At 38.5% G+C, this 10,410-nt stretch overlaps 1 pseudogene; it reads right to left on the minus strand.

The window, feature by feature from the left end:
• Positions 1-5,685: 5,685 nt before the first annotated feature.
• On the minus strand, positions 5,686-7,075 carry LOC109396526 (olfactory receptor 56B4-like; annotated as a pseudogene).
• Positions 7,076-10,410: the final 3,335 nt, after the last annotated feature.

A 10,410-nucleotide genomic window follows, 5' to 3' on the forward strand; every position in this document is an offset into this window, starting at 1 on the left:
CCCTAAAAACATGAAGAGCCTGAGAGAAGGGAGGTACTAAAGGTCACACAAGGAAAGTCAACCATAGAAGCCAAACGTAAGGCATATAATCACATGCAGAGATCAGAACAGAATTATGAGAACATGGGAAACATACATCTCCTCACCTGTCAGGATGCAGATCATTGGCTGGTTTACTTATTACTTCAGGAGGGGCTTTGAAGCACTCCTGGCTTCAGCTGCCTTTGTTCAGCTTTCTGTTGTTCTGAACGGATTCCTGTCCTTGTTTGCCACCCATGGAGTTTGGGTTTTTTATGTAAATTAGATCCCTGAGATGCCTGATGTGTTGCTCTTTAGGCCTTCTTTGCTCTGTTCCAAGCATCCTCCAGGGTCTTTTTCACATTGCAATGGGAATTGGATCCAAGTAGTTTTAGGGGTTAGCCAAGTAATTTCTGGGACTAGATCCATTCAACTCTAGCCCCAGGGCAGCCCACCAGATGGACAGCTTTTCATTCCAGGATCCTCAGGGATAAATTCACCTTTGTCTGATGAATTGTGCCCCTCATTATAGGAAGGTTTTGAAGTCTCCCTCTCTCAAAATACATCTTTACTCCATATCCCTTCCAGAGATTACCCCTATCTATTTCTTGCTTCACAGATGTTGTAAGCAAGCCATTTATGTTGCTTCCTCATCCTCACCTTGTATGTACTTATCTTAGTGCAATTTAATTTTTGTCTCAACATCACCTAGAAATTATTCTTCTTAATGACCCAAGTTGCCAAAAATAATGGATATTTTTTTAGAGCTTAATCTTAACCTGAACCCTCTCCAGTATTTGTCTGTGTTTATAAGTTCCTTCCTCTAGGACTACTTGCCTCTCTTGCCTTTCATTACATCGTATTTTTAGTGTTAATTTAACTGGAATAAAAAAATAATATCGAATTTGTATTCAGATCAAGTGCCCCTTTAATGAGAGATGCATTCTCTTTTAATTTGATCTAAAACAGCAGTGAATAACTCTATCATTCTCTGCTTTATTTACCTTCATGACACATATTGTGACATGCCATATTATGGTTATTTGTTTTTCTTTTCTTTCTCTCCCACTAAGCAAACTCCTTGAGAAGAGTGTAAGGGTGAAACTTACGAAATCTATGACTTAGCCTATAGCTTGAGTCACCTCATAGTTTGCTATGTAGCTGTTTTTTCTTTGTTTCTCCCCTCACTGCCTGAATTAATGACTCGGCTTTGTTCCCTTTCTTCAGGCCACACACATTTGGCTAATCCAGTTAATCAGAAGAGCACTAATCAAAAACAAGTAATTCCTTAGTCCTCAGGCATCCAGGCACTGGAATCTATTTTGCAACTCCCTTGCAGTTTTTCCTGGTGATGCATAAAGCCCTTGGCTGGCTGTGGTGGGGGAGTCCAGAGATAACATTATCTTGAAACAGACCAGACGCCGGAAGAGATTTCTCAACTGTCAGCCCTTGGACCTGCCTGACTTCCCCACTTCTCTTTCTTCTCCCCCCAACCTGTATGCCTATAAAACCCTTTGAGTATCCTCTGCTTGGGAAAGATGGCACTTCTTAGGACAGCAGTCCACCATCTTCCCTGGCTGCCAGCATCCCAAATAAGGAAAACACCTTTTCTCCTCACCAACTCTTGCCTCTTGAATTTTTGGGTCTCATGTGTCAAACAGCACTGAACCTGGGTTCGGTAACAGCATGCTTTTTGTCCTTTTCGTTCAGTGCTCTATCTATCCCCAGCACCTAGACTAGTTCCTGGTATATAGTAGGTGTTTGATGAATATTTGTCAAATAGATGAATGAATACTGAGGAGAGTGAGTTGGGGAGCAGCTTAGAAGGATTTCCAAGTGTGATGCTGGTGTTCATATGCAGTTACATTTTACCATTTTTCTATTCAATGTTACTGTGTTTCCAGTATTTTTTTGACTATTTGAATTTCTGGCAGCACTCTTTAAGCAACAAAAAGGTGAATGGGAGATGTTTTTCTAAAGCTAATTTCAGAAAATTAAAATTAAAATTAAAATCCTGTTAATAATGGTTTATGGAACTGGAATACATTGTATATTTTGATCAATATGTAAAATTCATTTTTTTTTTTGCTGCACCAACATACACAATGTTTAGGCAATTTTGTGAAATAGAGTATTAATTTGGTTGAGTTTTTAAATTTGCTGCTAAGTGAGGTGCAGCTTGCTAAAATTAAGATGTAATGAGTTATAAATTATTGTCAAGCTATAGCCAAAGAAAGCCACAGATTTGTTAGAACATGAGGGAAATTTACTTCTTGATTGTAAAAGAACATGGCCAGGGAAATAAGCAGTTCCAGTGGAACAGTAATTATTCACATTCTTAAGATTGGTAACAATAAATTTATATATTGATAAAAATGTGAAGTCACAAACCCAGAAAGACTTGAAAATAACAATGTGTTATTCAGGCCATGGTGAAAAATTCTATGGAAAGAAATCGTATAGATTTCCAAAGGAAGAAAATTGGCAAGCATTTCTCAGGTAGGCTTATTCTCTATAACTGAAATCAAAGGAATCTCAGAAAATTTATGAATACCTAAAATTATTACCTTTCCTGAGAGAATGTCAGTCTGCTCTGGGGAAGAATATTTTCTCTGATAGTTTTCACCAACTGAGTTGCTCAAAGGAAAGGTAAACCTGCTCAGTGGGTTTCTTTATGGAATTAGGGGAACTAAATGATAATGACGATACAATGGGATGAAATTATATCTATTTTTTTACCACAGGCAATTAATTGGTGATATAGTCTAAAATGGACCTTAGATGACTGAGTGCTAAAAGGAATCTCAGTGTGGTGTGCAAGATTATGGAGCACTATGAACTTGGAAAAGAAGAATTTAAAGAGGGGCATATTGATGCTCATCAGAAAAATCTTCTGAATTTAGAAGTGGACTAGAATCAACAAGTGAATGCTCTAGATGAGTGGTCATGAGGTTATTCTAGTGATGCAATGATAGGCAATCAATCAATCAGTCAGTCTAATCCACTGAGTCTCTCCAAAGCTCAAAATTGTTCTGTGTCAACAGGGGCAACCAGACTTAAGACCATTATGGGCTACCATCCAGATAGACATGTAGCTTAACAGGTGGATTTCATTGGCCTCATGAGGGTATTTATGATTCCTGACTGAGACAGGCACATATTTTATTTTTTGATTTGCTTTTCTAGTAAGGGAAGCAAATGCTTCAAATATCATTAGAGGATTAGAACAGAAAATATTTTAATTTGGGCCCTCTGTTTATGTATTCTCACATCAAGGGACTCATTTTATTGCCTTATACCACAGAACCAAAGAAAACAAGGGATTAATCTGCTCGTATGGAATGATAAATTCCAATTACCAAGGAGAAATTAGGTTGCTTTTATACAGTGGAGACAAGTAGACTATGTTGGGAACCCAGGGTATTCCATCTTTGAGATACCTTTTAGTAGTCCCATGCCCAATAGTGAAGGTTAACAGAAAAGTATACCAACAGAAAAGGATGCTAAATCCTTAACAGGATGATTGAGAATTCAGATCCTTTAGGAATGAAGGTTTTGGTTACTCTACCAAGTTTTGACAAAGTTGGGGGGAATATGGTAGATATCAGTTATGACCTTGTGAACAATTATAAAAATTAGAACTGTAGTAGTTTTGAATATTTTCTATTTGCTTTTTTTTTTTTTTTAAAGATTTTTATTGGGGAATTGGGGGATGGGGACAGCGCTAGGGAATTGTGGGAAGAGGAACAGACAAGTTGCTATCCTTTTGTTCTTCAGTCTACTTGTGGAGGATGTTGCTTCACTGGCCCAAGTTGGCACCATCATTGCGCTCTTCCCGGGTGAGGCAGATCAGTCGCTGGCTTCTGGACGGCCGCTAACTGCGGCTGCTGGCCGCTCACACTGGCTGCTGGCTACACACAGTAGCCCATGGCAACCCACTGTAGCAGGGGCAGTAGCCTACGCCGTCGCCGGTGACCCACGGCAGCCCAGCTCCAGGTTGAGCTGTTGTTCAGCATCTTAGCTGTAGAGGGCAGTGTCGCTGGCCCTCATATGTGGGATCAGAACCAGTGTCCTCTGGCGTCCCAAGCCAGCTCTTAACCAATGCGCTTGGCTGGCCCTCTATTTGCTTTTTATATGAAGCTTTTATTTCTATATGCTAACCATTTTCTTTTCTGCATACGTGTACAAGTTATTGGAAGTTAACGTTACAATTTAGTCTTTCGGTAATAGAATATTCAGCGGGACTCTGACTGAATTTGAGAAACTGGTAATATATCCAGCAATGCATACAATGACCCCCCGGGACTGTGTATCTTGTTATTTTGGAGGAAAAGGTAGACTTCCTTCCTGTGTATGAAGAGATGCTGTATCTTTTAAAATAGATGAGTTGACTTGTTTGATTGTTTTATTGGAGTTCAAATGTGTGTAAAAAAGGGTGCATATGGAAGCTAAGTAGTCAAAGGTGTGAACTATGCTGGTAATCAACTTATTGTGACTAAATTACAAATTCATATTTTTTGGCCTACTCTGTGAAAGTGGACCTGGGCCCTTTAAATAATGTGACTTTATCAGCTGAAATGATGCTGAACTTTGTCAGTAGAGAGCAGTGGAGAGACATTGTAAGAAAAAAGTTTTTTTTTTAATGGATTAAGCACTTAATTCACATAATATAACATTCAGCATTTTAACCACTTAAAGTGTTTAATTTAGTTCCATTACATTCATAATGTTGTACAGCTATCATTTCTAATTACAGAAATTTTCATCACTCTCAAAAGAAACCCTGAGCCCATTAAACAGTTGTTCCTCATTTTCCCTTTACTTTAGCCCATGGCAATCACTTATCTGCTTCCGGTGCTTATGGATTTGCCTATTTTGGACACTTCATATAAATGGAATCATAATATGTGTCTTTTTCTCTCTGGCTTCTTTCAGTTAACGTAATATTTTCAAGGTTCATCCATGTTGTAGCATGTATCAGTACTTCTTTACTTCTCCTGGCTGGGTAATATTCCATTGTATGGATATGTCACATTTTGTTTATCCATTCATCAGTTGATGCACATTTGGGTTGGTTTCATTTGTGGCCTATTATGATGTTGCTATGAATGTTTATGTACAAATTTTTGTGTGGACATATTTTCAGTTATCTTGGGTGTGTGTCTTAGAGTAGAATTGCTGGATCATATGGTAACTTGCTCAATCACTTAAGAAGTTGCCAGATTGTATTATAAAACAACTGCACCAGTTTACATTCCCACCAACAGTGTATGAGCTCAAGGTTTCTGACCTTGCTTGGGTCCCAGTGCTGCTTCTGAGAGGTTGTTCTCTAAGGTGAAATCATATGCAGACTTCCTGAGGTCATTCTTCAGAATATGGTCCAGGGTATTTTCTTTGGTACATAGGATTCAGCAGATCATGTTATGCCTGCTTCCTGACTGACTGTATCATGAATAAAGTATTTATTAAGCATCTATTTTGCACAGAGTTGTGTATTAGGCTCAGAGAAGGTACACAATGAACACAGAATGAACACTTTTCTTGTACACAAAAGTGTGTATTTTTGTTAGATGTACAAATGGTAAAAGTTAATTGAGATTTAATTAATTGTTTTTTGGAACTACTTTTCTAGGGAATTTTCTGGGACCATATTCTTCTTTTCCTAGGAAGAAAAATTTCCCACACAATTAGATGAATTTTTCCACCTGTACATCATATCTCAAAGCATGGTAGTGGCGCATAAGAGTGTCAATCTCTGGGTGGTCAGGAACATTTCATTTTTCTACTCTTATTTCTAGTAATAGGAAATCTCATTGTAATTTTGTTTCAGTTAGTGAGGCTGACAGTTTCATGATGTTATTGACCATTTTTTTCCCAATGAGAGATAAAGGCAGATTACGATCCAGGTCTATTCAGAGCTAAAACCTCTTCCTTTCCTAACACGTTGATGGCCTTCTAAAGCTGAGTTGCTTGGTAGATACATCTTCACCCAGCCCAAGCAGCCTCTGGAAGCCCAGTCTGAACTTATGCATCCTGACAGCATAGACCATGGGGTGGAGAGCAGGGGTGCTGACATTGTGCAGCACATTAAGGAGTGCAGGGATAAGGGGAATCTTTTTCTCTGCAAGGTGTATGACAGATAGCACAATGATACCTGTGTTGAAGAACAGGATGAGGATGAAGTGGGAGGAGCTCCAGGTATTCAGAGCCTTGGTCATTGCTTCTGTTGAGTTCAGCCTCAGCATAGTGTGAAGGATTAGAGCATAGGAAGAAAAAAACCAGAGCCATATCACTTGTAACCAGGATCCATGCTAAGATCAGCTGATAAAATTTGTTTACAGTGATGTCATCACAAGTCAAGCTGATAACCCCCACATTGGAGCCCAGGCAGTGGTCAATTTCATTCTTGAAGCAATAGAGTCTTTAGGCAGCCAGTACAGGCACTGGATGGTGAACAGGCCATTTCTGAGCACCATGAATCCTGTGACTTTGGCCATTAAGGCTTCAGTGACTATGGAGGGGTATCAAAGTGGTGACAGATGGCTATGTATCTGTTCACCGCCATGCAGAGGAAGACACCAGACTCTATGCACAAGAAGCCGTGGATGGCATAGATCTGAGCAAAACACTCAGGGAGGCTGATGGCCTTGGAATCAAACCAGAAGATAACCAGTACCTTGGGCATGATGGTGGAGGCCAGACCCATGTCCATGACTGCCAGTATGCCAAGGAAATGGTACATGGGCTCATGCAGCATAGACTCATATTGGATGGTGATCAAGATGAGGAGATTGGCACCAAGAGCTGAGAGGTAGAGCAGAGCCAGAGGCAGGGAGAGCCAGTGCTGCCACTCATGAATGCCTGGGAGACCCAAGAGGATGGACTGGGAAATCTGGAGGCTGGAACTGTTGGTAACACTGGTGGAGGCATCCATGGCATGGTGTCTCATTCCCAGTGCCTGTCCATAAAACTGAAATAGGAAGGAGGTTGCATGTGTAAGTTCAGCTGAGGGTCCTGGTTAGAGAGAGACTCCCACCAACAACCAATGTCTTTTATTCATGAATGACTCTTGAATTCTTGCTCTTGGAAATATTCCACAGAGAAGCAATAAAGAAAGACAGAGTCAGCTCTGAATAGAAGGGTTGGAGCAGCGATTTGTCATTACCACTTGTATGTCTAATAAGCATGTCCAAATTATGTTATGTTAACAATAATCTTCTCACCAACAGATAACAAATATCAATATTTGGTTTACTTACTTTCATTTTTCTGTTTTCTGTTAAAGTAGCTTACATCATACAGAGGTAATTTTGTATCTTGCCTTTGCCTTTTAGCATTATGTTCTAACACATAAAATAGGCTCTAGGTAAAAATATATTGCATGGATGAATACATGAACCATGGTTTTTCAATATGATTAAAAGCAATATGATATCTTAATTCTAATGACTGCTTTATATTCCTGTATTTGTCTATTTTATAAATTACCAATATTTTACTTTTCAGGTAATTTTCTTTGAGTAGAATTTCAAAAATGGTATAAAAGTGACATAGCCACCTTAAAATTTACTTTTAACAGTAGTTTGATATTATTTTACATGTCATACATGCACATGGTAAAAAATCAAATCAAATAAAAAATATAAACAACAAAAAGTAAGACTCCAGTGTTTGGGCTCCCCAAAGCCCTTTCTTTCCCCACAGGCAGCCATTAATTCCAATTTCTTGGGAATCCTTCCGAGAGTTTTTGCACAGACAAGATATAGGTATACATATTTCCCATAAAAGATAAAAATAAGTGTTAGCATACTAATCATACCTTTTTTAACCTTTTGTTTCCTTTCCTTTTCTTTTCTAGCTTAGTTATCTGCTCCTTATCACCATACAGACATGTCTTAGTGTTGTTAAGTTGCATGGTTTTCTACCGCATGTATGTCAGTATTTTTATGAGCACTTTTGATGAACATTCAATTTGTTTCCAGTATTTTTCTACTGTAAAAAATGATTCAAACATGTAGATTGTTCATATATCTTTAAACACATGTAAGTTTTCCATAGAATAATTTCCAAGAAGTAAATTGTTGAGTGAAATGGAAAAACATATGATTTTGATTGACCTTGCCAAATTGTTTTTTCAAGAGGTTTTTCTGGTCCTATATGACAATAGTGCATTTTAAATGCCCTTGACATACACTGAAATGTTGCTTCATAGATACACTGTAGTATAATACTTTACACACCCAGAATTTGTTTATAAGTATGTGTATTTCATCACATCCATACCATAATTGGAAATTTTGATTTAAAATCTATATAAATAGAGTAAGTAAAAATTGATATTTAAATTCTGGTTCATTTTTCATTTCATTATTTAGTGAACTTTGACATTTCAAAGGTTTTTCCCCCCATTTATATCTTTAGTCCATTTTCACTTTTAGCTTTATGTTTAACCCATCTTGCAGACCAGCTCCACAAAATTATTCTCAACATCATGGGCATTAAAATTTTCTCACTTCAAAATTCACCAGTATAATTTAATCATTTTCTTATATTCAATCATAGAGACTTGGCTACGGTAACATAAAACATGTACCCATCTATCCCTAACATTTTAATTAATCAAACAAAAAGGGGGAGACTATAGGTATTCCTTGGGTACCAAAAATACTAACCTTAACTAAATCCATTTTTGAAATTTTAAAATTTCAAATTTTCACAGTTTTTAAATTCTTTACAACGTCTTTACAATGGGCAATTTTATCTAACAAGGACTAGATTTGGTCCTTGTGTGGGGGAGGAATGTCTATGTTTTTTCCTAGGACAGCGGATGGTTCTCGGTGGCTCCCGGAATGTCTAGTCAAGCAACATCATGGGGACACTGGAGAGCCAACAGTCCAAGAAGGCGAGAAAGAGTGACGGTCCGGACCTGGGATCAGGTTGAGCCTAATAAACTTCTGATTACAATGCTGGTTATTCTGTTATGGCAGGTAAGTATAACACGGGGAGGGGACACATATTGGACATATCCCAACCCACCAACAGTCATTCCCACAACCTGGAATGAGACTACCCTTAAGGTGTGGGTCAACACTTCATACCCTTTAGAGGGAGAAATAAAATACATGCAGCTTCAACGGGCTGCTTTTAATTATACTGGTTTAACCCATAACCCTCCACTTTGTGCCTCCCACATGCTAGTACCAAGGTGCCTCCTGCTAGGCACAGTTATAAACACTGATAAGACTAGAGACTCCCAGCTTTACAAACCCCCTACCGGGGCCCTGATGTTTCATAAATACCATACAATAGTGTCCTTTACGGGCCTGAGTGGTGGATTCAGCTGGGGAAATGTCTCACCCTTGCCACTTCCATCCTGTAACAACATTGTCCCAGATACACACAAAAGTATACAATGGAGGGATTGTAGACAGCCCATCGTTACCATACATCAATTACACAATACTCCTTTATAATCTATGATTGGTCTGTTAAATATACAGACAAAAGTGTCTTATTCCTGGGACATTTTGCTGCTCCTGTTCTTATCATAAGCTCCAAATAAGCTTCAATACAAAGGGAAATTTGGAGATTATGGGCAGCCTCAGATTATGTAAATCTTTCTAATTTTGACTTTGCCTAGCCACAACAAAATACAAAATCATATGCCATCACGGCCTGTGTACAGGCCCCAGAAGTATTATTGGTTGGAAACTTCCAAATCAATATAGCTAAATCTATCTATAATATTTCTTGTCAAAATTGCCATATCACCAATTTTATTGGTCCACAAGACAAAGGGCAAGGGATTCTAATCTTACGCCAACCACCTTATATTGTAATTCCCACCATTATTGAGGGATCCTGGTATGATGATCCAGGGATACAAGCCCTCGAGGAAATAAACAAAGGTTTAAGCCGAAAACAATGGGTAGTCGGACTCATCATAACAGGACTTGCAGCAGTTATTTCTATCATAGCCACGGCAATCACAGCTGCTGTGATTAACCAATTCTATCAAAACAGCAGATTATGTTGAACAGCTTACTCAAAATGCTTCTACAGCGCTCCACACTCAAGAAGATATAGATACAAAAATTGAGCTCCGCCTTAGTGCGTTGGAGGACATATTTGACATAGTACAAATCTTAACATTGACCTCAACCTGCTTCACAAAAAGATTATTACTATGCAAGATAACAAACTGGATATTACTAACCCAAAAGATCTAGCTAAAGATATAATTAACACATTTAACAAGTTCAGATCAATTTCCATTGTCCAGATTATCGCCTGGACCTTAGTAGGGATTGTGGTTCTCTTGCTTCTAATATTGTGCTTTGTTTCAGTTCGCCAAGCAGATTTGAAATCTCGCCTTCAAGCTCTTAGCCTAGA

This window comes from Hipposideros armiger, unplaced genomic scaffold (genome assembly GCF_001890085.2).
Source record: "Hipposideros armiger isolate ML-2016 unplaced genomic scaffold, ASM189008v1 scaffold_525, whole genome shotgun sequence".
Classification (NCBI taxonomy): Eukaryota; Metazoa; Chordata; class Mammalia; order Chiroptera; family Hipposideridae; genus Hipposideros; species Hipposideros armiger.